The 27,693-nt window shown below is 43.9% G+C and overlaps 1 long non-coding RNA gene across 1 annotated transcript; it reads left to right on the forward strand.

Moving 5' to 3' along the window:
• Positions 1–39: 39 nt before the first annotated feature.
• Positions 40–26,902, forward strand: LOC146834733 (uncharacterized). The gene is made up of 4 exons (XR_014960329.1): positions 40–97; positions 19,306–19,499; positions 19,844–20,114; positions 25,402–26,902. It is a non-coding gene; the product is annotated as an uncharacterized LOC146834733 (long non-coding RNA).
• Positions 26,903–27,693: the final 791 nt, after the last annotated feature.

Consider the following 27,693-nt stretch of genomic DNA (forward strand, 5'->3'; position numbering starts at 1 on the left):
GTAAAGCCGGGTGGCTCAACGCACGTCCTTGCTGCAGAGCGTCCCTCATCAGCTAACAAAACAACGTAGGAAGAGTTCCGAAGCTGACGAGAAAGAGGTGAGATCGCGTGCACAAACGAACGCACGCTCTTGATTTCTTTCAAATAAAATAATGTTAAACTGCCATCCCATCGAAATAAAAAAAAACAATGGCCCACCTTCCAAATCGAAACACCTTCAAAATAGACAGCGCCGGGTAAAACACAGGAAAAACAAAAACAATGTCACACACCATATTGTTTGAAAATTGCTCCTCTGCATGTCAGGCTGAAACACATAACCCTTTCATGAAGTTTTCTCGAGTGTAGTTAAGCAGGCAAAATGTTCCCAAACACTTTAACTTGCCCAAACCGAAAGTTATCTCCCGATCTCAATGGACAAAAAAAAACTGAACTGAAGTTGCCAGGAAGGTAGCAAGCAGATGCCACAACCACTCAGAGGGGATTGAAAACCGTCCCGTGGTGCAACACTGAAAACAGGAAAACATGCAAAACATCCACTTGCCTTGGTAAACGAAACCGAGCTTTTAAAATTAGAAACATCCTTATCTCTCACTGGTGTTCCTGCTAGGTCGCTATCCATGGAAGGGTAGACGGATTTGGAGCAAGGCACATGTCCATGTAAATCTTGATGTGTGCTGCGCCCATGTAGATAGTAGACATGTAAAAGTAATATCCAAACAATAGACTTTCTTCGCAGGTGCAATATTTTTGATTGCTTGTGACATCGTTGCATTTGAAATACAGTTAGAGTTGAACAGGTTTGAACACACACCATAGGCATAGAAGAAACAGAGTTTTCTTGTTGTAGTGTGGACAGCAGGCAGAGGCAGGAGCTGCTAAAAGAGTTGAAATGGTACTTTGGTACCTTGAATTGAAGACACTCTGCGCTGTGACGGTTGCAACTGGCACTTTGAATTGTAAACACACGTGCTGTGCTGACAGGAACAGGAGTTTTGAATTGAAAGTACAGCAAAAGACACGTAGCAATAGCTCTGGAAAGTAGATACCCAAGACTGAGTGTAGACTTCTCAGGCGATTTTCCTCACAGGAACAACTGGCAGACAGTATTTCCCATACGTTAGGCTTACCCTCACATGAAGGCGCAGCATCGATAGAAGACGTTGAAAATGTTGGCAGGCTTACTCCCACTGAGGGCACAGCACTTGCGCAGACACAAAGGAACAACTGGCAGAGTGGTAGTGGGCGACCGATGGGAGGTCACTGGTGGGGTCAAGATGCCAGTTGAGATGACTTGAGTTGAGTTGATATTTTGAAGTTGCTTGAAGATCTTGTAGAGGTGACAGGAGTAGGTCCTTGAAGTAAAATCGTCGCCAACAGGGTGGAAGAAGAGAAGAGAGTGGGACACGGTATCAAACTTTGTGGATAGAAATATTATGATAAGGGCAGTAACACTGCTGACATCTTGGATGATCTGCAGCTGAATATTTACTGCTAGAGCAGTGACCTCAGTTCTTTGACAGGTATGAAGTCCTGTCTGTGCGTATCCAATATAGAATGACGTTCTTCAAAGGCTGAAAATTGCTTCTTTGCTACTTCTCCCACTACATTAGCTATAAATGGCAAGAACAAGATAGGTCTAAAATTATTGAATATGGCTAGGTCTTAAGTGTGTTTTTCCACAACTGGGTCACAATGGCCTGTGCCTAGCAAGCAAGTACTGTTCCTGTAGCAGAGTTGTTAAATAGAATACAGTGATTCCCTCAGATTCCTTTCGTATGAGATAAACATTATTGGAAGCCAAAAAATGCACCCCCTAATTCGCAATAAGTGACAAGAAAATGTTGCTTTTCACATATATTAGTTATATTAGGTGTAGATAGCAAGGCATCAGTTACTAACAAACAATGCATTCATAATAGGTGTTCCATGTGATGGGGCAATGCAAGTGAGACACGTGTTCAGGGATAATGTGAGGGTGCACAGTGACAGAAAGACAGATACTCCTGATCTTAGGATTCTTCAAATGTAGCAGAGGCTGTAGTACAAGTGGAAGCCTGAATAAAAACACCTAGGGCCTGTGAAGGATATCTCACCAACCAAAATATAAATCCCATAGGATATAGAGGGATTTATATTCCGGCAAATGGGATATCCGTCACCATTATGACGGAGTAACCCACCCCCCAAGATCTAAATCAGGCCCTTCATGTCCAATTGAAACAGAAAATGTTTTGGCGTTTCAACCCCTGGTGCTCATTTGATACATGGTCTACACAGAACATGTAGATTGTAACAGCCTCTAAGTTCAGAATGTTATCATCTGGGCAATAAGAAGTATACTGCTCATGAGAGCAAGCATACTGTAACATCCACATGCTATAATTACTGTGTTTATTTTTTATTAATTGATGCCTTATTATCAACACTCGATCTAACTCATCATCAACCATCATCAAAATCTTTATTCGGTCTTTCAAACAAAAGACCATAAAAGTAAATTAGAAATATTTCACATAGCTGTAAACACAAGTTAAAATTTATGATGATTTAAATGTACAGAATATCTAAAATATTAGAAAGGGACATACAGTGTATGAAACAAAACACAATAGCAGTGACCAGGGTGGCATAAAATTGAGACCATCCAATTACATAGAAATATTATACACAAAATACATCAGGCATCAGAAAATTAAAAGGGAACCTGGGATATAAAAACGTATTCTGAATAAAGTGCACTGTTATGGACTAAGGGGGGAGAACGCAGTTATAGTACCAAGAGCGGGGAACGGAGAGAGGGCAAAGACCTCAAAAGGGTCCGCCATGCGCTCCTTCTACCGCCCGATAATAAGAACCCCCCCCCCCCCACCTACCCTGATCGGTGTACTTTTCCAAGCTGCCCATAAAATATTCTGTCGGATTAATCAGCATAGTTTGTCTGGTTCTGAGTGCAGCTTTCAAGAAGGCACAGACGTAAAAAACGATACAACTCATATATATGGGACATTGCTGCTTCATTTACCTTTTATTTACTCCCATTTTTCTCTGTGTTTAAAACTGGCTATACCGGAAGACACCAGTGCAGTCTCCTTTGTACAGTAAATATCATAGATATCATAGTTATTGAGACTGCATGAACAATCCAATGCATGCTTTCTGCACTTTTCATCCTTTCACATAAGAACCTGAGCAAGGCATTGTATTTCCACTGGAAAAAAAAAGAAAAATCCCCCCAAACCGAAATGTGGCCATTAAATAAAAATGACAGGGACACTATAAGGCATGGGTTATTGCAGATGCAAATACCAAATGTATTAATGTATTTAAGAAGAGTAGGAGCATTTAACAAAAAATGGTGTACACAAAAATAGCAATAAGTGGTACAAAGTTTGATAACAATTTGGGGATTTAGTTGTCTTAGCTCTGGTAAAACATTTAAATACTAATCGCTTTAGAATTATGTAAAGAATGGAAGTTGAGAGACGGGACAATGGTTAGCAGGGTATGCATTTTCTGCAGTGTTATTTTTTAATAGGATCAAGACCACCATGGGAATGAAAACACCTCAGGTAGGTGCCATTGTAAAGATTAAAGCGATATCAGGCATCTCAAGACTTGAGTGGACTGAGCAAGTGGTTTGAATATTTGGGGCCTCATTTATGAGACTCCTTGCGCCTCCAGAACATCACTTTTTGTGACGTTCAGTGGCGCAGAAGCACTTTTTTGGCTTAATTCTGCCTGATAAATATCAGTCCCTTTAACGCAGTGTTCTGCGTTAAAGGGGCATGCAATGGGTGTTGCTGGGGGTGTTTCCAGCAATATCCATGGCCCTTTGACACTACCCCAAATTTACAAGAAATCATAAATCTGAGGCAGTGCCAAAAGCTTACTTCTCCCCAGGGGAGGCGTAAGGGAGGCACAACGAGGAGAAATATCTTTATTTCTTCTCGTTTTTCCTTTTACTACGTGTGCTTCATTCTGCAGCACATATAGAAAGAGGAAAAGCCTCTTGTGATTATTTTTGTACAGAAAGGTTTCCCTTCCTGTATAAAAATAATCATCCCCACAACGCAGGCACACTTGCTCCATGGTGCAGAGGTGCCTGTGTTATGGTGCAAATGTGCCTGCATTGGCGCATGGCAGCCCATTGTGCGCTGACGCAGGGGAAAAGGACAGGAATAGGCTGAATCTTATAGATATGGTGCATTTCTGCCCTTTTCTTTTGCCGTAGGGCACCGCAACAGGAAGGCCTGCTGCGCTGCCCTATGGCAAAATCTCATAAATGAGGCCCCTGGAGGCTGAAGGTGCTGTATGCGAAACATGACAGCTTAGCAGAATTAAACATGCAATTGGGAAAGAGGATGCTTGCTGTGTTTGTAATATCTGAGTTCAAAATGTTCAGTGGGAAGAGTATGCATGTATGTATGTATGTGGTGTTTGTACAGTGCAAAACCAGCCAGAAAGGCAGCGGGGGGCTGTGCAGTGTCTAAGGCAAGCATACAATCAATAAATGATAATTAAGGGAGCTGGTTATTGGATTGTTACTACATTGTTATATCATGTTCTGTAAAGAGGTGTGTCTTTAGCACCTTTTTAATTTGGAGAAGCTTTCCTTATAGTTATAGTTATGTTGTTCCAGAGCCCAGGTGCACCAATGCAAAAGGCATGCTGCCTAGGTTCTTACTTTTTTGCACCTCTTAGTATCAAGCCTGATGGTGGTCTTGTTGTGGGCGTGCTGAGAGCCACCAGAGATGGTGAACAGCAGGGATGCTGGTCAGAGTGGCCCAAGACAAGCATGGGTTCTGGTCATGATTCCTTTGTAATGATCAGGGCCACTGGAATCATGCAGCAGGGGAGCACCAAATCATGTGGAAGTGTTGACTAAATTAAGCATCAAGAAAAGGCAAATTCAGGGGCATAATGCGAAACAATTTCTGATAGTATTGCTTCATTACTTTGTCATTTTCACACATGGTAATACAGTCTGGGCAAATCTTTCACCTCATTAGTCCCAGTTTAACATCAAAATATAAGCAACCGGAAGATGATCAATTAACCTTTGTGAATGATCCTGGACTGCACTCCAACACATCGCCTTGTTTTTACTTACTTTGGATCTGTTTCAGCTGGAAACAATTTTGTTTGTTACAATTGGCAGATTATGCAGCAGACAAAGGATTATGTGGTAAATGCTGCAAATACATAATTAGATAAAAAAAAAGGCACAGCCACACAGTTACATAATTCCAGTGGACTGGGTAATAATGCAGTCAATTTTGAAAATGGTGCAGCCCAGCAAGGGGAAACAATGAAGATTTATGAGCATGGGGGTAATGCAAGCATGAGGGCTTGAACAGCAGTTCTGAAGTCACTATCTGGAAAGAATGTTTTCACAGTCTTTAGACGTGAGAGCTGGTATCAGGTAAACTTTGTTTTAGTGGCAATGTATTTCTTGATGGTGAAGTTGGTGCTCAAAGTGAATCTAAGAAACTTGGGGCCACATTTATGGCATTTTAGTGTGGGGCAGCACTACAAGGCATCTTGCTGCACTGCCCTACGAAAAAGTGAAAGGGCAGAAATGCACCGTATTTAAGCAATATGGTGTATTCCTGCCCTTCTGCCAGAGCTGGCGCCTTTCTGGCAGCCTAGCACCAATCTAATCACCCTTACATCACGGTGCAAGGGCACCTCCATTGCAGGCAGGACTTTTTAGTGCAGGAAGGGACACCTATCAACAAAAACAATCCTGCAAAGTGTTTTCCTCTTTCTATGTGTGCTGCTAAATGAACGTATTTCTCCTAGTTACAACTCACCCTGGGAAGCGCATGGATTTGACGCTTCCCCAGTTTACATCATTTTGTAAATCTGTGACAGCATCAAAATTCATGGGTGTTGCTTGAAAAAACCCACTGTCATGCCCATTGAACACCTCCCGGACGCAGAGTAAGGCTATACAGTGATTTGCAGTGCGTCACCTTATTCATGATTTATGAGGCCACTCAAAGCCAAACAGGGTGGCTTTGCCTGGCTTTATAAATCTTTATGAAAGCTCTGCACCACAAATGTATTAATTAACGTGATGCAAAAGTGACACAGGGCAAGGGAGATTGAAGCCGTCAAGGTTCATGTCCTTGGGCCAGGTTTGTACTATTTCTTGCTTGTTGTTCTTGGCAAATTACAAGAATACTGTCTTGGCTGGGTTGAGATTCAGGTAGGGGTCGTACATTCAGGTTGGGGTGAGGTTCAAGCAGTGTTTAAGGCATTGGATGTCTGGAGAAGAGGAAGCTTCATTGGAGAGTTGTATACCAATATCGTACTGGGGAATCTTGATGCATTTATCTGTGAGCAGAGTCCCAAAGCACTCCAAGTAGAGGTTAAGATGATAGGAAACAGTTTGGAACCATTGGAGACTCTGCAGGTGATGGAGCCTATTGAGACCTGAAGGTGCCCAAGTAGGCAAACTAGTGTCAATTAAAAATGTAAATGGAGAACCAGTGAAGAACCTTGCCAGAGAATCTGATTCAAGCCTCCAGGGTGTAGATGAGGGTTGGATGGTTGTCGGTATCAAAGACAGCTGAGAGGGTCAGCAAAATCATTAAGCAGTATTTATCTTCAACTCTGGTCAGGAGGGCATTGCAATGTGTAATATGTGGTCTCTTTTCTGCAGCAAGATATGAAGTCACTTTAGTAGTCATTCAGGAGATGGTATGAATTAATGATGATAGCTTTTTCAATGATCTTGCATGTAACGAATGGGTGAGTGTTGTGCTGATATTTGGTGGTCATTAAGGTCAAATGTAGGTTCCTTTAGCAGTCAGATGCATGGACTGTCTTAAGAGCTTCTGGGAAGATGCCTTGAGTGAAGGAGGCATTGACAATGGTGCGTAGGGATGGGGAAGTGTCTGTGGAAAACACTTTGATGAAGGGACAGGGAAAGACATCATCTTCATAGTAGGTGGCTTTAGTGTACCAAGGTGCTGAAGGTTGACCGTGTTTTCATTGGAGCATCAATGTTCACATAGTTTTCCAAAATATAGTTGGAGTCATTTATAAGAACGTTAGCATTGGACGTGAAGTTGGCAGGGTGAGAGGTGAGTTCATGAATCAGGTTGTCGATGGAGAGGTCTTGGAATGATCTAAAGGTTTGATCTTCTCTCTTGGATGACCTTGGTTTGTTGAAAGAAGCTGAGTAGAGAGATGGGATTGCAAGGTGATAGGCCCACTCCAGTGTTACAGGTGTCTTGCATTGGCTTCTTGGTGATGTTGAAAGCCAGGCAAAGTCTTTAGATGAGAGGGAAATAAATTAGTATGTGTGCAAATAGAGGAAAGATGTCCTTAAGGGGAGAGCTTAATCAAAAGATTAAATCTTGGAAGTAATATTATTTGGCAGCAGTGAGGGTATAGTTGACGGTTCTTAAGGGATGTTTGTAGGGTTAATGGTGGACATGTTATGTTTTTTCCTTCATGTATGGAGAAGTCCTTGTATAATGGTTTTCAAAGTTTTGATTGTTAGATTCTTCAATGTCTGGGGTCGAGTGGCCTAGAGTATAGTGAGATTCAAATGTTTCCAGTGTGTACAATTTAGCCAAAAAAAAGTATTTTATTAGGGGTGTAAAGCCATTGTTTGTGTGATTTAGGAACGTTCGTATGGAAATAGGAAAGTGTTTTTTTTTATATGTGTCCTTGATTGAGGGGCAGGAGTAGTAAACAATAGTTTAGTTGGAGGATGAAGGAGTAGTGGTAGTTGGAGAGTTGGCTAATGGTTTAGGGAACAAATTAAATTAATTTGGTTGGAATTACAGCGCATGGAGGAAAAGTGAGTGTTTTGCAGTGAGTGATCAGTAAGAAATTGGTTCAGTAGTTGATCACTATACAATCTTTGGTTGGGGAGGTAAGAGAAATAAAGGAGAATCAAAACAAGATGTGTGAGAGCTTGAGGTTGAAATGGTGCAATTATGCCTCAGCCAGGTCAGAAGAGTGTGATGAACCCTGGACAGGGCGTATTTTTCCTCACTTACATTTCATGTTTTGTATACTGGAATTATTTATTTATTTATTTGTCTGTTTATATAGCGCTAGACTCGACCCCCAAAGGGGTATCTCTGCGCTTAAAGCGGGCTGTGAGGGTATGTGACAGTTCTAGCATCTATCAGCAGGCGCAGAACAGGGTGGTCTTAAGCAGCTACCTGAATTGTAGATGAGCTAGACAGTGTCTCAAAGACAAAGGGAGCTTGTTCCAATTACGGGGGCCGAGATGGGAAAGCACTCTTCCCCCTACTCTTGCTTTTCTCACCCGAGGCACCACCAAGAAATGTTTAGCACTCGAACGGAGGGATCTTGCTGGTACATAGGTGAAAGAATTTCTCAGAGAGGTAGGATGGAGCCAAGTTCAATAGTGCCTTAAGGATGGTACAGCAAATTTTAAATTTGACCCGCTGGCGAATAGGGAGACAATGCAGCTTCAAAAGGAGAGGGCGGGAGGCGGTCCTACAGGGGGCATTAAGGACCAACGTGCCGCCGTGTTCTGAACTACCTGCAATCTGCTAAGCGAAGCATCATTAGCAGAAACCAGCAGACCATTACAATAGTCCAGGTGACTTAATACTAGTGCCTGGACTAAGGTTTTGCGGGTAGAATCAGGAAGTAAAGGAAAGGCTTGACGTAGCATGCCTATTACATTAAAACATGAACCAGCTGTCTGAGCAACATGCTCCTTCAGATTGAGAGCTAGATCTAGGCGGATGCCTAGGTTTTTAACTGTAAGCTTGGGGCAGGATGAGGACCCAGGTCGGTCGGCCACCAATCTGGAGTCCATAAAAGGGGGGCCTCTCCAAAAAGCATTATCTCAGTCTTTCCCACATTACACTGGAGGAAGTTATTCTTCTTCCAGCGTGATATGGCACTCATCCCATACGAGAAGGCCAGCCGCACCGCCGGTGTAAATTTGTTAAGTGGGAAGAGTAACTGAGTATCGTCGGCATACGATATGGGGATAAAACCATATGCCCTCAGGAGATTGGCCAAGGGAGCAACATAGATGTTGAATAATGTGGGGCTCAAACATGAATCCTGGGGAACTCCCTTGGTCAGTTCCATAGGAGCCGAGTGATGAGGGCCTAGGTTAACAACCTGGGAGCGGTCCCACAAAAAGCTCTGCATCCATAGTAAGGCTGATTTTCTTAGCCCAACCTCTTCCAATCGATTGATCAGAATACTATGGGAGACTGTGTTGAACGCAGCAGATAGGTCCTACAGCACCAGAATCATAGAGTGGCCCTTATCTACATTCATCCTGATGTTATCTGTGACTGCTAGTAGTGCTGATTCGGTGCTGTACTTGGGCCTAAAACCGTACTGGGAAGGATCTAAACATCCAGTCTGTTCGACATAGTTGGAAAGACGGGTGTTAACATGTTTTCCCATAAGTTTGCTAAAAAATGGGAGAAGTGAGATGGGACGGAGATTGGAAAGGTCCGTCCATGAAGTTTTAGTGTTCTTACGGATTGGTCTAACCTGGGCAACTTTCCACTCCCGCGGTACCTGACCATCTGTTGGAGAAAGGTTAATGAGGAATTGTACTGAGGGGGACAAATATTTTGCTAGAGATGGAATCACTTTAGCTGGAATGAGGTCAGATGGGGACCCAGGCTTTATCTTGTGGATCAGTGATTCAACCTCTATCAAAGTAATAGCGGGGACATTTTCTAACAGCTGAGTGTCTGTTATATTCAATTGGTCCGAGGCCAAAGGGATCTGCAGCATACTTCCTGCTGCAGTAATCTTTCCATAGATAAGCTCTATCTTTTGTGAAAAGTATAGAGCAATATCATTGCACAGCTGTTGAGAGGGGGCCTCCAAGCTTTCACATGCCTTAGGATTAAAGAAGGACTGAATAATTTGGTAAAGGATTTTTGAGGAGTTGTCGGCCTGGTTTAACTGAGAAATTATGTGGGTTTTCCGCGCTGTTTTTATGTTTTTATGATAGCTGGACAGAGCGGAATAAAACCGATCTCTGTCTGCCTCATTATGAGAGGCACGCCAGATTCTCTCCAGCTTTCTGCAGAACTGTTTTTGAGCACGCAGATGAGTCGAGAACCAGACTGCCTGAGGGCGTTTGGAACGACTCAAGAAGGATTTCAGCGGTGCAATGTGATCGATGGCTAGTAAAACAGCCGAATTATATTTGGACAGTGCCTTCTTAATATTATCCGAGGCAGAGTTTTGAGGTCTCAGAAAAACAGTTTGAAAGTTTACCGCAAAGACCTTCTGCCACTGCCTGCAGGAACGGAATGTAGCTGGTTTACAGATTTTGGGGTCTACAAGGTCCTGAATACAAAATTCAATAACTGAATGGTCTGACCAGGTAAGTTGTTGGGGGAGTTCGCACTGAATCTTAGACGAGTTCGAGAATATAATATCCAGAATATGACCAGCTACATGAGTCGGACCTTCATTGAGCTGTGATAAGCCTAAGAGGGATAGGTCAGCCAAAAGAGTCTGGGCATCTAAATTAAAAAGACACTCCCTATGGATATTGAAATCTCCTAACAGTAGGAAATTATTACATGCATTCACATACGGGGCTAATAGTTCGACCAACTGTAGGGAGAAGTCTGCTAGGAGTCCTGGGGGCGATAAATGAGCGCCCCTTTCCAGCTGACCTGCAGAGGAGACTCTATCCTAAAGACCAACACCTCCATAGTAGCATCACTACGTTGGTCTAGGACAGAGATTACAAAGGATTTCCTCCAGAACCCTGGAAACTATAGGTCAATACATTTATCTTCTCATACCCTGGGTATCACATAAGATAAACATTAAATGTATTTTATAATCACACACTTTTTTTTATATTAATATGCAAATCAATGCGTTCCTTAAACGATGAGCAATCTCTGTCTTGAATTCTAAAAAGAATAAGGAAACAAGACCAGGTAACAAAAAGTTCAGTTTTTGTTTTAATTTAGCAATGGTACAATTTAAGTCTGTGTCACGGCTCACTGTAGGACAAGGCCCAGCTATACAGTTGCATGTCCGATTCTCAGAGACTTCTGTGTTATCATTTGCGCACTTCCAATCATGTTATGTTGTGATTAACTTTTGTGTTCCTGTGTTTCACGAATGACATGCTCAAAATATCCACTGGTTGACCATTTGTTTTGCTCACTCTAAATTGTATCTATTATACTCACGATTCCTTAAAACCATTGACATTGATTTTTGCAGCTTAATGTTTTGTCTTTATGATAGGCCGTATGTTTACTACCTGCTCACTCAGTCGCCTTCCTATTCATTGTCATATATTTTGCACAGAACATTTGTTGGCAGGATGTACAAAAAGTTAAGCTAAAACTCATGCTTAGCGAAAAAGTTTTAAACACGAAATAGACTTAGCCGTCGAATAAAAATGCACATGGACAGAATAGCCTGAATTTGCCCGGAGGCCACCCAAACAGGCCATCAGCAAATTAATTGCAGTGCAAAGGGTATGTGCTCTTCCTGGAAGTGAAATTGAAGGAAGGATGCCATGATCAAGTATAATTTAGGGTCGACTCTCAGCTGCCCTTTACCTCCTGAATGCAATTGAACTGGTGATGTGATTTTCTTTCTTACCGTACTTGCTTGAAATATGCTAGGATGCACGGCCATGTCTTCCGATTTGCACTTTTAGCCCCTTTGGAGTTGCTTGCAACAATCGTTTATAAGTTGGTTCCAAACAAATAGCTTCGGATTATTTTAAAAATATTTGAGAAAGACATGCGCTGTACAAAATCCACTGCGGAAACTGGTTTAAATCCAACAGAGCTTTCCGTCATGTTCTTTAACCCATGACCCGCTACTTCTTCCCCAGTGTTTAACCAGTCGTTTGATTGGACTGAAAGAATATGCATTTATCTCAGACAGGTGAATTCAATTATACTCTGGACTTGAACTTCTCAGAACAGACGAGAAAAAGTGCTAATGGTTACGACACGTTCACCAATACACTGGTCTCAAAAGTGCAAGTCCTTCTGCCAATAGCTCACTCAACTCACAGACTGTAGAGAGATGCCGAGTCTCGAGTCTCGATTTAATAGTAGTGTTTTTGATGTGTGAAAGGAGCCGGTGGGCAGGGGTGACATAGGGAGATAGCCAGTGGTGTAACGAAACTTGAGGGTGTCCCCCTGCAAAGTACATGCAGGGGCGCCCCCATGCTCTGGACCCAGTGCGGGAGACTGCGGGGGATTTTGTTATGCCACTGGAGATGGCTTGAGAGGCAGGACAGTGGTAGATGTAGGGCCATGCTGAGAGGCATGAGGTTAGATATGCTTAGGGGCAAGAGACACCAGGAGAATGAGGGGGTGCCAGGAACAGTACAGAGAGAGTAGTCGCAGATGAAAGGAGACAGGAAAAAAAAGAGGCTAAATGAGAAACGCAATGGGGAACAGAGGGAGAAAGGCCATGGTGTGAGAGGAGGCATAAATGTGCGTGGAATACATAAGGGGTGATAGTGTTAGGCAATTTGGAGAAGACGGGGAAAGATGGCGAGGACGGAGCTGTTGGGATGGAAAAGTACCTCATATGGTGATGGACGTGCACCCTTGCCCTGAATTCCCCATCTGTACTGATGTCTGGATCCATAATACTGATTATTGTTGTCATAAGCAGACATGGCTGTGGCTATGACATAGGAATGGTTTACAGGTTGCGGTCTTGTTAGACTGGGAGGAATTCCCAAAGCACTACCCTCATAGTGGTAAAAGGCTACTGCCCTTACCAGGGTTTAAGCAGCATAAGCTTGGCAAGGGCAGCATACTATGTAGTGATCGGTAGGAGTCACTCATTTAAAGTTCCACTGGTGTGTGCTTAACTCACCCTGGCATACATTGGTTTGGTGTGTGGTGCTGCGCAGTGCATGTGTGATCTACATGTAATGCATTATTGTGCAGTGCGTGTATGCTATTGCCATTTCCTGGGTGTATGAGTGCCTACAAATGGTACAATACAGGAATAATGCAGTGCTGCTCAGTGTGAGTATGTTATATGCATGTGCTGAGTGTATGTATGCCTGCGAAGGATAATGTCGTACAGTTCCTACTAATTCAGTAAGACCGTGCATTTGTATAACATATGCATCAAAACTATGAGTCCACTCATACCATCAGAATATGTTGGCCTGATTCCTGGCTAACTCACATTGCACCACCTGGACCCCTAAACCTGACAGGGAACAGGATGGTATCTGCAACCTTAGAACATGACTACCATAATTCTCACAAGGAAACCATGGAAAGAGATCCACCCTTTCGTTGTTATCTAAGGAATGCCAAAGGGAGACACAAGAAATACACAGATTGGCATTTCAAACATTTATTGAAGCAGTTGGATTCTTGCATAAAATATATGTGCTGCAATTATTAGCAGAAGGAAACCAAGCATTGTAACCAGCATTACAATAATGGTGAAAAAGATTAATAGTTCAACCATTATAATTATTGCAGTGATTATATGAATACATTGCCAGATACCTTGGAGTGGTCAAACTCCCCATTTTTATCCAGAAGCCAGTCTGGTGTAGAACAGGGTGCCATCCAGTGCAGGATAGTGATGAGTATCTGCAGGGCTTGAGCTCAGACATGGGGAAACATCCAGGATAAACCATGGACATGCTCCTCTGCTGAACAATGGCTTGGGGCAGTTTATATAATAAACACTGGACCCATTTGTACTGTGCCTGAGGTCAGATACCTATGTCATTGTTTATTCACCCGAGTCAGTGCTGTCTCCTAAAGGACAACAACTGCAAGGGCAGTGTGCTCACTATACTTGGTCCTTGAACAAGATGTACAGTGTTGTGATAATATACCTATGAAGAAATGTGTTTGTAAGAAACACACTTTCTGAACATGAACATGTAAAATGGGAGCGTTTGTGCACAGGACCTATTAATCCTCACAAACCCACTCCATGCCTGTTAGACCTGGCACCATTGGCGTGGGTCTCCCTTCCACTTTTTTGCTGTTGCCTCCTGTATTTTTTCTATGTGTTTTGCTGATCTAGATGCTTTCATGAATTTGCCACTGCTATTCAGTGCCGAAGTGCAAGTGCTCCCTATTGTAAATTATTGTAATGTATTAGTGACTTCATGATTGGCTTATTTGATTTACTTGTTAGACCCTAGTACAGTGTGCCATGTGTGCCCAGGGCCTGTAAATCAAATGCTGCTGGTGGGCTTGCAGCACTGGTTGTGCCACCCACAGAAGCAGCTTGTAAAAGATTGCTCAGGCCTGCCATTGCAGAACCTGTGTGCAGCCTGGGGCTGCTATGTCAACTTGGCAAGTGCACACACTTGCCAGTCCCTAAACCTTTTCTACATGTTAGTCACCCCTAAGGTAGTCCCAAGGGCAGGTTACATTGTATGTGAGAGGTAGGACATACCCTGATGTGTGTGGCACGTCCTGATAGGGAATTACAGCCATTTTCGTTTTTTACTATTACAAGGTTACCTGCTCCTATAGGCCAGAATGGGCAGGTTGATTATAACATCTTATAATCCTAACTGACCCAGGAAACATGGTAGAGAAACAAATTTAGTATGCCTGAACTCAGAATGACAAACTACGCCTTTTAGTGAAGTTGGTTTTAACATTCTGTATTTGAACATACCACTTTTAGAAAGTAGGTATTTTCTTACCTAACCATCCAGCCAGCCTCTGCTAGGTTGTGTATTGCATGTCTGGTTTGTGAGTGACAGGAGGGCTGGGGCTCCAGCAGTCTGATGAGTTAGGGCTGGGCTGAATAGGACCTGCATTGAATAGAGAGTGGGGGGCAGCGATTTCCATTCACTGACCTGAGCCCTCATAGAATAGAGAGTAGGGGGAGGAGATTTCCTTTCAGCTACCTGGGCCAGGTCTGCTTTCATCAATGCTGTCTCCACCTCCTGCCAGGAAGCTGCACAGAACTGGTTTTGGCTGGGAACAGGCACCATCTGCCTTCAGAGGACAAAGGATTTACTGGTATAACTATTGGGCCCAGACCCCAAAACTTTAGATCACTTCTGGGAATCAAGGCGAACCTTTGCCAAGGAGAAGAACCAAGAAAGCTGAAGGAGGAGACTGCCCCTGTGCTGTTTGCTATTTCTGGGGTTGGCCTGCAGTGGTTACTTTATTGCCAAGGAAAGGAGAAAAGGAACTTTGTGTGTACTTTTACTATCTTAAGGAAGATCTCCAAGGGCTTGAAGCTGAGTTTGCCTCCTGTTCTGAGGTCTCAGGGACACAAAGACTTCACCACCAGCTCCGCCTGAATTTCCTTGCTGGGAATTCTACTTGCAGAGAAGTGCCTACTGTTGTTTGGGCCCTCAGGGAAGACTGCGTGTCACTTGGAGCTGGAAGCACGGCGCAACGAGGAGAAGCGTGTCACCGCCGCAGCAGTTGCCATCGCATCGGCGAAGAAGCGTGCCGCCGCTGTTCGCCGTCGCATCACTAACGAAGCGTTTTGCATTTCCGGAGAAGCGTGTTGCCATCGCAGAGGTTGCTGTCGCATCACCGGAGAAGCATATCGCAGGGCCTGTCGCAGCTCAGAGGTTTCTGAGTTCACCGCACGGCCGTCGGGCGTGCACGAATCGCATCCACGTTGTCGCATTGCATCAAAGACACCATTTTGTCACATCGCACCAGATCATCGCATCAAGGCGCCATCTTGTCGCATCGTAACCGGAACGCAGTAAGAAACCAACGCATCACCTCCCCTGCGCTGCTGTAAGGAACCGACGCATCACCTCCCTCGAAGCAAGGAACCAACGCATCACCTTCCCTGAGACCCCTTTGCTTGTATTGCGTGACACATCCAAGGTACTTTGAGAGTAAAGTGTTGCATTTACCGTCTACATTGAACTAAGCTATATCTACCATTTTTAAGTCTTATTTTTGATTACAGTATTGTGGATTTTTGTCATTTGGTCTTGTGTTAAGTCTAGTAAAGATTACTTATTTTTCTAAACTGGTGTGGTGTCCATTTGTAGTGTCTTCACTGTATTACTCTATGTGTTCACAAATACTTTACACTGCCTCTGAGATAAGTCTGTCTGTTTGTGCCAAGCTACCAAGGGCGTGAGCAGGGGTTATTTTAGAAGTGTAGCCCCTTGCCCTGACTAGAAGCAAGGGTCCCTATTTGGTCAAAGGTACCTACCTCTGCCAACTAGAGACCCCCAGTTCTAACATTGGTGGTCAGCGGTGAGGATTTGGACTTGCATTTGTGATTCATATACAGTGATTGGTGTACACTACTAGTGACTGCAGACCATAACGCGACCACATACTGTTTTGGTAGAATTTTCCTTGGAACTTCTTTGTGCTTTTTGAGAACTGCCAACTGGTTTTTCTTCATGAGCAAAGCAGCATCCAACACATCTATGAATCTACAATTTGAAGAAGAGAGGGTTGATACCTACACTGTGCCACAGCGTAAAACCTTCTGTAAGAGATTTAAAATCCGTGTGAAAGGCATCACCAAGATGGAAGAGTTCCAAAAAGCGCTGAGGGCCTGGTTGAAATCTAGAAATGCTATTGAGCATCCTGAAGAGCCTCGGGATGAGACAGAGAATGTAGATGGGCAGCTGGATGGGCCATTGGGCCTGACCGGGGAGAAAGTACCTGCCAGGCCAGGCAGCAGTGTTTCTTCAAAGGGCCTGTCCCCAGAGTAGCTGGAGGACAGGGAAAGAGATAGAATGCATAGGATGGAGCTAGGCAAGCTCAAAATGGGGGGTCAGATGGAGTTAGAGAATAAGAAGTTAGCCTTGGAGGAAAAGAGAATGCATTTTGAGCATGAAAGGCTGTTGAGGGAGTTGGAATTGAAAGCCAAGAGTTTAGAAATTACTCCCTCTGGTGGCAGCACACCATCAGTGCCTGCAGAAACAAGAGTGTTTATTCCCAATGATGTAATTAAGGAGTTTCATAAGAATGAAGATATTGGGCAATGTTTTAAGGCCTATGAGGTAGCTATGACCTCCCACCGGGTCCCTGAGAAAGATTGGGGAGCGGGGTTGTGGGGGCGGTTCCTCAGTGATGGGCGGAATACCTTATTGGATTTGCCTTCTGAGGATCAGAATTATTATGTGCACATGAAAGAAGCCTTAATGTCCAGGTATGGGTTGACCCCTGGACTAGAAAAAGGTTTAGGAATTGTAAGAAACTTGGGTAGAATATGTTTCTTTCTTTGGCAGAGCATTGGATGGTTGGGTGAAGGGTAGGAAGGTAAACGATTTTGAAGTGCTCTCTAATTTGATTGCATGGGAGCACTTGTCAAATAATTGTTTTCCAGAGCTACGCCAGCACCTTATTGATAGCAAGCTGACTAACCCTAGGAAGCTTGCTGAAGAGGCGGACCGCTGGGTGAGTACCCGGGTCCACGAGGGTCAAGTGGGAGACTTCGTCAAAGATGGGCAGGGTCCCCAGCAGAAGAGTGGGGGGACAAGGGTAAACAGAGGGAGTTCCAGAAAGGGCCCTAACGTAATTCCCAAGGGAACCAAGGGAAGGGTTCCCAGCCTCCCCTGAGAAGAAGCCAGGGGCCCGACAGGTAAACCTGTTCATAGGGGACCCATTAGATGTTATCAGTGCAGTGAGGTGGGCCACCAGTTCTATGATCCCCAGTACCCACAGAAAGACAAAACCGCACCCACTGTGGCAAAGAAATGGAGGGCTGTCATCACCTACACCTTGGGGGTCAGCGCAAGAGGATATGGGTGTTGCGGCTGCAGGTGTGGTGCCAACTGTGCTGACAAATCCTCAATAACTGGCATGTTGAACTGATATCGTCTGATGGTATCATGTTCCTCCATGGTCTGTGTGTCAGGAAAGGGCCTGTAGACTGAAGGACATCTACGATACCTATATGTAGGGTGTAAACAGAGTTGGTGTCGGTTTACAATGTACAAAGCAACATGCATTGAGACAAACTGAACATGACTGAGTTAAAAAAATAAAAGTACAGAATCTTTATAATAGACATGTCATTAATAACCCTTACCCTACATACATGTCACAGCATTAGTACCCTTCCCAGACATGTTACCAAGGGACGGTGGCACAGCAATGAGAGTGCTGTACAGTAAAAAACCTCTACTGTCTGTCACCATTCATTTGATGTAGCATTACAAATTCTGCACCTCCACACTAAATCTGTCAAGATATGAGTTTATGACAAGAATTACATGTTTTGAAAATACCCACAACAGGATCATGGACTGCCATATATGTGGGACACATATACACACAGCGTCTCACAATGATAATCCTGCTCACAAATGTCACAGGGAGGACACTGTCATGTTTGATAAACATACAATCACATACCTAGAACATGAACAATGTAGGCGGTGCATCATTTACTCCATCACTTACTTATGTCAGGGAGACAAATTTACACTAGTATATGAAATGACAAACACCAGCTGATGTGGCAGATTAATGTCACATTATACTCATTCAAATATTAATGCTTGATACATGACTTCACACACAACATATACTGTCAGCATTCTCACAGAATGTACACTGGATTCACTTAGTCACCAAAAGCAGCGAACATGTCATTAAAACGCATTTGTATATCCCAAAAGTAATTTGCACTGTGATCAAGCTTAGTAGGGTAAAAGGAATACATTTGTCAAAATGTATGTATGAAACTAAAAAAATAGTGTTCTCATTTGCCCCTCAAGGATATTTCCTCATGGGAGTGTGAGTTATATATTGAAAGGGCAATGCCACCATGGAAAAACTGTCTACACACATGCAATGCGCAAAAAAAAAACAATCACAGCAGTGTCTGCCCTGAAGACTGATAACTGAAAGGACGCGGTAGCCGCATCCTAACCGATTCTGACTGGGACATACACTGAAAGCTGTAATGCTGATCAATACGGTTGTGTATACAAAGGACGCGGTAGCCACATCCAGACCGATTCGGTCACAGCCATTGGCTGTTGGTTGACATGGGAAACGATGCGGGTGAGTATTCAAAGGATGCGGTCGCCGCATCCGGACCGATTCGGTCACAGCTATTGGCTGTCGTTGTTATGGTAACCGGCGCTCATTTCTGTTTGTGTCATCATCGCATAAACACGACTCGGTAATCTCCCATCACCTATCTATCAAAGTCAATCGCGGTCAGATGATGAATTTTTTAACCTTGTGGTAAGCGTGTCGTATCCAAGCAATGTTGTGCATTGGACCGATTCAGATAATGCGAGCGCCGCAAACCTATCACTTTGTCTGCCTACATTTGTGACTGCCCCTGCACATCATATATAAGTCTGCCTGTTCCCTAGAGACTTCACTTGCCTGCACTACCTGAAACATTCCTGCACCACCCCATCTCTCTACTGCTGTTAACCTATCACTGGGAGCTGCAATCGCATGGACAGAGGAGATGGCCCCTGCTTTCAGTGAGGAGGTGAACAAGGCCTTGCTGCACACCCTCCTGCCACTGCACAACCAGGTGTATGGCAAACCAGAGGAGGAGGTGAGTGATGACTACACTGCATTTTCTTTGACCATGTGCAAACACCATGCACTACTAGCATTAGGAATCTCATTGTCAATCAGGTAAAATGTTATCTGTAACTATAAAAGTGGGTAGATAACTGGTCTGGGCAGGTAGACTGCTGTAGAAGTGTGTGTACTGGGGGAACATGTCATCACTGTTGTAATGGGACGGTGTCATCATAGGACCCTGGACAACTGCACACCATGCCAAATGCATAGCCCTTAGACATTCAGGTCAAACAGAGCATTAACAGTGTGTGCTGGTGACTCAGAAAAGTCTAGCATTTGCATTAAGGTTCTGTCACCATGTCATCCTTACAGGTAAAACCCCATTAGAAGGAAAACATTTGGAGGACCATCTCCCGGAATGTGCGTGCCCTGAGGTTGGAATTTTGGCTTGTCTATCACTGCCGCAAGAAGTGGCAGGACCTTCGTGGCTGAACCAAGACTATTGCTGAGGTCCAGCTGAGCCTGTCACATCCTGGCAAGAGGGGCGAGCGCCGGACATTGACCCCACACATGCGCCGCATCCTAGAGGTGGCCCTCCCTGACCTGCATGGGCAGTTGAAAGCCAGACAGCAGCAAAGAGGGGGTGAGTATGTGCCTTGTTGCACAACTTTGTTAGACATGCATTTTACAGCAGCTAAGCCTGCTGCCCCTTTTACTGGGTGTAAGTCAGCCAAACCCACTGATCCATGTTGTAAGTTGCATATGCACAGGGATAATTTGATGCCCAAGAACATCTCTGTCATCAGGGAGATGTGAGTCTGTTATGTACATGTAAGTGAACATAGTGCCATGCTCATCTGATCATCAAAATTCACAGAAACCTGGGCTGGAGGTAACCTTTGGTTGTAATGCAAATGCCATGTGCCAGCACATTTACAAATGTATGACTTGTTCTCATTGTGGTCTGCACAAATGTGTGAGGCATGTTGTCATTGGAGCAAACAAGTGTGAATATGCCATACTATACATACCTACAGCAGTTGAAATCAAGATTGAGGGATTGGTGATTCTTGCTTGCTCATTGTGCCACTGTTAGGTCATAGCCTTGCTGCTCAGTGTTATGCTATGTATCTCACCTGCCAATTACAGGTATAAAAACTCTGGTCATCTGTCACACCAGCCGGTCCCATGATTGTGGGGAAGATTTCATTTTCTCCATTCAAAAGAGTGAGTCCATGTGTCTGGCTCTGTAACAGTGACAACACATGCCATTCACTGAAAAACACAGGTGGTCACTAGCTGATCCATGGCTGATGTTAAATACACATTCAAACCAAGGCATGAAAAAATCCACAAGTCACCACAAATTCACCTAAAGGCTACCAAATCTGCTCCTGGAACGTGTTCGGCGTTGGGACGAAATTAGAAGACCCTGACTTCATGGAGTTTATTATACAATACAAAATACTCCTCTTCCAGGAAACTTGGTTAATAAAATGTACTCTCCTAGTAGGTTACAAGGAATTTCAGAATCTGGCCACAAAGGGGACCAATCGAGGGAGAGCAAATGGGGGCCTCTCCACCTTCATTTCAACCGACATTTCTGGATTCGCCGTTTCCATAGACCTTGATTCCCCCTGGCTGTTATGTGTCAAACTTGACACTCCGCCTTTCAATAGTTTACTGATTATAAATATTTACATTCATCCTGCGTCCAAACAAAAACGGGCAAGCATCGACAACTTATTTGCCTCTCTTGCCACTCTAAAATTTGCTTACCCCGACGCTAACATCATTCTGTCAGGGGACTTTAACATGTCTTTATTGCAAGAAACAAATGTCAGTAGGCGGGACACTCTGGCCAAAACTCGACACGACACCCTTGGCAAGCAATGCGCAGTTCACTTGTATGATCTTTCCCTGCGTATGCTTAACGGGCACTGTCCAACTGATACCCCAGTGGCATATACAAGGGTCACTCAAAAGTCAGCTTCAATTATTGACTACTCTTTTATAGATCATAATTTAGCTTCCCGGATCAAAAACTTTCAAATTTTGGATAGAGCAGAGAGTGACCATCAACCGCAATCCTTCATACTCCTAAGTAACAATATAAATTCAATTCTCACTAACGCAAAGTCTCAAGAACTCCACTGCTATAATCTCAAACGCCTCATCTGGAAAAAGGATAATATAAGTGACTTTATGGCAACATGCATCAGCATTTTGGAGAAATTTAATCTCGAACCATCCAGCATCCGGGCCTGGGAGACATTCACTACTGAACTAAACCAAAATTGGTCTAAACTGGCCATTGGCAAAAAAGCAGGCAAACCGTTGGGGGCAGTATGGTTCACCAAAAGCCTGAGAATTCAAAAACAACAATTGAACAAAAACTTACGAAAACTAAGAACACAGGGCTCACCTCCTACCAAAGATCAATTGCTCTTAATTTCCAAAGCCAAAAAAGACCTTAAAAAAGATATCATGGCGGCCAAGAAAGTATTCCAGGAACATCTTTGGGCGAAACTCCACTACTCTTGCAAACAAAGAAACTCCAAGCTTTTCTGGGACATCATCAACCAGTTAACTAATGGCAGGAACCGCCACCACAATTCGGACATCATGGAGGACACATGGAGAGCCCACATCGAATCATTATATAACGAAATCTTCTCCCCAGGCACTGCTGATTGTGGCTCCCAACTCAGTAACAGAGTTACCATTAGAGATTCAATGAAAAACAACTTCCCCTCTGATTCTGACTCTCCTTTATGGATTCTTAAAGAACAAGTACTGAAAACAATAAAAAAATTAAGATCTGAGGGTGCCCCCGGGCCTAATGGCCTCCCAAATGCCTTGTTTCGGCACAATCCACCATTCTGGGCAGATTATTTGTCCCCTCTTTTTTCGGACATTCTAACTTTTAATATGATCCCTGACTCTTGGAGGGGAAGCATTCTAAGCCCAATATATAAATCGGGTTCTCGTTCCGATCCTGCAAACTACAGACTGATCGCGTTAATTGATGCGGAGGCTAAAATTTACGCATCAAACCTGTTGGTAGATCTAGAGGACTGGGTGGCGAGAACAAACCTCATTCCCCCAACACAAACCGGATTTAGGGCTGGGATGGGCACCTTGACGAATATTTCCGCTGTAACACTCATGGCCAATCAAGCCCTTCGTACTTCAAGGCCACTCTACGTATGTTTCATCGACCTTAAAGCGGCCTTTGATAAGGTCTCAAGAGCCAGGCTATGGGCAAAAATGTGCAACTGGGGCGTACCAGCTAAGCTGCTGGAGGCTATAACCAATATGTACTCCGAAACGTGGGTCCAGATTAGGAAAGGAGACGGACTTAGCATTGCCAAGAAGATCCATACACTCAACGGGTTAAAACAAGGGTGCGTGTTGGCACCGTGCCTTTTTAACATTTATACCGCTGACTTGGACGAGCATCTCGGGTCTATCAAATGTGATCCTCCGAAACTCGGGACAACACCCATATTCAGCCTTCAATACGCGGACGACATTGTTTTACTGGCGCAAACACCAATTGGTTTGCAACGATTAATTACTGAACTCGGAGCCTATACCACCTCGGTCCAACTGACCATCAATCATAAAAAAACTAAGGTGATGAGCTTTAACAAACATCATAAAGCTGACCGCAAATTTACCTGGATTTTGGATAAACGACCTGACCGAGGTGGATTCATACAAATACCTTGGCTTCCAAATTGATCGCAAACTTATTTTTAAGACTCATATGTCCCAAAGTCATACGAAATCTAAACAGCTGCAGTTTGCCTTTAAAACTTTAAAAAACAAACTTGCAGGCGGCTCCACTGGGCATCTATTAAAGGTTACAGCAGCAAAATTCCTGCCTTCCATCTCATATGGCACAGAAATCTTGAATGGTAAGGACGCTATAGGCCTGAACTTGGAACAGTCAATCCTTTTTAAGAAACTGTTTGCAATCCCCCGCCACATTCCACAAGCCCAAATTCGACTCGAGTATGGTTTAAAAAATCAGATCCCTGACAAACAAGGCATACTAGCCAAGTACTATTGGAGGATGTGGGAGGCAGAGGAAAACACACTCGCGCATTATTGTTGGGCGGAAATTGAAAAGCAAGCTAGCTTCAAAAATTCAATTTTCGAAGCTCTGAGGGCCTCCCTCTCAGCATTGAGGTTAGAGGAGGCATGGGTTACAGCACCCACCTACTCTTGTTTTAAACCATTGGTCAATAAAGCCATTAAACGGCATTCCATATTACTAGACAAAAATGCCTTAGCAAAAAACAAACATGCCTGGGCCGTGATCCAGTCATACCAGAGGCTGCAACCCCAACCCGACCTGCTGGATCACTTTTCGGACCAGAAAAAACACTTTTTTACTTTACTAAGGCTAGGGTCATACCCATCAAAGGACCTGACCCCAAAGTGGAAACACGTATGGCAATCAAAGGAATGTCGCCTGTGTGGAGCTTGGGATGAGTCCTTACTGCATCTACTATGCATCTGCCCCGCCTTGGCAGAAATGCGCAAAAAGGACCTCCGGGAGCTCTTTAGGAAGGAACAAATAAGAACTTGTAGAGCAAGTTCACGGGCTCATCCATCCCATTGTCCTGCAGAGCCATAAACTTTTTAACAAATGCAGCAAGAGATTTGGCCAACACAGAACCCGTTAACCAACTTGTGCAGCATTAGAATACCTGGTTTTGTAACCATTGAAAGTTCTGCTTACATGTTAACTTTAAAAAAAATTTATAATAATAATCACAATGTATATCCTTGAAACTTTTGTTTATGGTGGTTTTTCCACCCTTTTATGGTTTTTATTAAATCAAATAAAAGTATATATTCTCTCTCTCTCACATTCACAACAGTTTCCATGTCTGTAAATGCTGTTGACTATACCCACTTGGAGCTTTGGAAACCATGTGTATAATGCATCGCTGTCAGCATGAGTGTTGTTAGATATGCATCATTTTGAAGTATTTTTAAAAACACTGAGAAGGTACACAAGATTAATTTAAGATGCCGGAAGTGTGCAATATGTCTGATGGAAGTGAGGGACATTCAGTCTTGGGACATAAAAAAGAGGATCTCTGAAGTCAGGATTGGTACACAGTGTTGACTTGATTCATGCAGAATGGAGGTTCAATACTGATAGTCTGTACAGAGAGTGCACCCATGGGCCAGTGGCATTGTGTTCCACCAGAAGCATTGTGAAGATGCAGTTATTGATCTTGGAAGTGTGTTGACCATTGTTCACATCTGAAAATGGTGAGCCGTTTACAATGTGCACACCATGACAGTAGGCCATGTTCCTCTCACACTAGCTATGCCTACTACCTTGTTGAACTCAATCAGAGACATATATGTAACATGACAGTGAAGAACACAAGTTGCAGGAAAAATGAGCACAATCACTGTTATCTGTGTGATATGACCCATGCAACGAGTTTGGAAGCTTTAAGTTCCACAAGGATGTCAATTAACCTGTGACATTACAGCCAATGATTCTCAATTAGATGAAAAGGCTTCCATGTCTCAATTCGATTGTGTGAATCCTTTTCCCATTGTGAGCTCTCTACTCCCTTCAAGATGACAAGACAGGTATTTCATGACACAAGACCATCAGGTGCAAAAGACAATACATCACCTGCTACATAATGAACTAGTCGACATTGTGGACCTGACAAATGATCTTGATACACCCAATGTGTCAGAAAACCACATGTGTGATGGGGGCAAGGGTTGTCTTGCATAATGAAAAGTGCCATGTATGTTATTGTATGAAGAGGAGAAAGCATTAGTGAAACAGGTGTAGTAGTTTGAAATGTGATGATTAAGGATGTCACCCATGTGCCAAGTACATACAGATGCCTAATGCGATTCTTTTACATTTTTATTCACAGCATCAGCACCTGCAACAGGAGGAGACAGTGCCACGGATGTAGGGGGAGCAGAGCGCCAGTCTGGGCCCAGTGCTAAAATTGAAATCGAGGAATCCACTGGTCGGAGGATGAGGGGAGCCACACTGAGGGCAGTTCGGAAAGTCCACATGAAACATCTGAGGACCGTTCAAGCCCAAGTGATGGCTCCCTGGTGGCGGAGCAAGGAAATGAATCATCTGCATCTGAATCCACCACCACTCACATTTCCATCCTCAAAAGCTGCTCCCCATCCCACTGTCCATGGCTGCTCCCGTGGCAGGGGTGCTCTCCCCTTTGGGCCAGGAACCTCACCCCATGCCCCTGTCTCCCCTGCTGCCCTCAGCGTGGAGGCAATAGACATCTTGAAACAGATCTCTGTAGGACAGACATCAGTGCTGAATGTCCTCCATGCGCATACCAGTATTTTGACACAAATGTTGTCCTTCACTCTAAACTGTCTTCGATACACAGATCCAATCAGGCCCATGTCTCTACACTAACTCCAGCAGTCCCTCACCCATCTTACCTCTTCCCCATCCACTGTCCCAACTACCCTACCTGTCCCAATCACACACATGCACACACCTCAACAGCCACACATGGCACACAGACAGAAGGGCAACCCCACACCCATGCACACTCAGGAGACAGACAGCACACTCACCATCACAGACACACCAGCTGACAACACACATGCATCTACAGATAGTCTGCATACCTCACAACCCTCTCCCTCCAAAACTCCTACCCTTTCCTCTCCTTTTCCCCCTCTACCCAGAAAGTCTTCCTTTGTGACCATGGCCTCTTCCCTACTGACCCATCCAAACCCCCTCCAGAGAAGAAGAGACAACCTCCCCGCCATGACATCTACAACTTCCACCCCCTCTAAAAAGTCAAGCTCCAAACCCCCACCTGCAAATCCCCCAGGTCTCCCAAGTCCAAAACCTCTCCACCAACCGTACTTCCCCATACCAGTCAGTACCTCCCGCACCGGAAAAAACCCTCCAAAACAGTCTGTGTCCCTTCCTTTCTCTATACCTGCCATTAAGGGGTTTACCATCCCCAAAATGGTTAAACCAAGTCCCTCCCATTCTCCAATAATCCCTCACACCACACCTGTCCCCCTCAGTCTGATCCTGCCACTGCAGCGGACTCACCACCCCCTCAATTGGACACAACCACTCCAGTGGAAGCAAAGTCCCCTCAATCCAGTATTACCACTGCAGTGGACCCACACATCCCTCCTGATCCCATACCTCCCAAAACCCAACCTAGTCCTCCTTAGTTTTATCCCTTTGGTGCCTGGCATGCCCCCTGGATGCCCCTTCCAGAGGTGGTGACCGCTTGCAGTTTTGGTGCAGGCAAGAGACAATGGGCAAGTTGTTAGTGCCCATTGGGCATATGGGCATTTATTGACTGGCCAATGGCCTTGAGTTATTTATTTTTTTAACTGATCATACTGTATAAAGCAGGTTAAAATTTGCATTTGCAGATTTCTGTATTCATCAAATTGTACTTTAAGTTAACTGTTAATCATGTACAAATAGTAGTGCAACTCTACAATGAGGTTAGTATGGCATGGATTGCATATGGTCCATGGAGTATGTGCACTTTGACAGTATGTATTCCAGACTTTTGAGTCTGCATTTTCTGGGTGTCATTGTCCACATAAGTTTTGACTATGAGTGTGACATGATTTCACAAACCTTTACTTTTTCACATCAAAATTGCACATAGGTCATGCTTTCATATGTCAACATAGTGCAAGTGTCACTAAGTACTACAGTTTAGGAGGAGCATACTCCACATATTTGTGATGTACAGAAAGACACCTATCTCATCAATACACCTGGGTAGATATGGAATTTGACTACATGGTAGTGACTTTGGACACACCCATGTACAAAGAGTAATGACACAATACATGTATTTGACTTGATAGTGATGGACCCATGTCTGTGTCTCCTTTAGATCTGGTAGACTATTGGCAATGTCAACCTTGCCACAGGTGGCATGTCACTGTAGACAAATACATTTCATGGCTGTGTACACATCTGATACATTGTTTGAGACCATGGTGAGTGTAAGGTGAACAGTATTCACACAGTCTTCAGATCCTGTTTAAACATTTATTCTGATTTAAATCACATTTTAAATCATATATATTTACAGAAATCCAATAAACATGTACGACAGTAATGTTTATTGATGTTTAAAAAAACATTTTTGTTGTTGAAACTTGTGCATTCCCGCACACGTATAATATAATTGTTC

The sequence above is a fragment of the Triturus cristatus genome, chromosome 4_2, assembly GCF_964204655.1.
Source record: "Triturus cristatus chromosome 4_2, aTriCri1.1, whole genome shotgun sequence".
NCBI classification, from domain to species: Eukaryota; Metazoa; Chordata; class Amphibia; order Caudata; family Salamandridae; genus Triturus; species Triturus cristatus.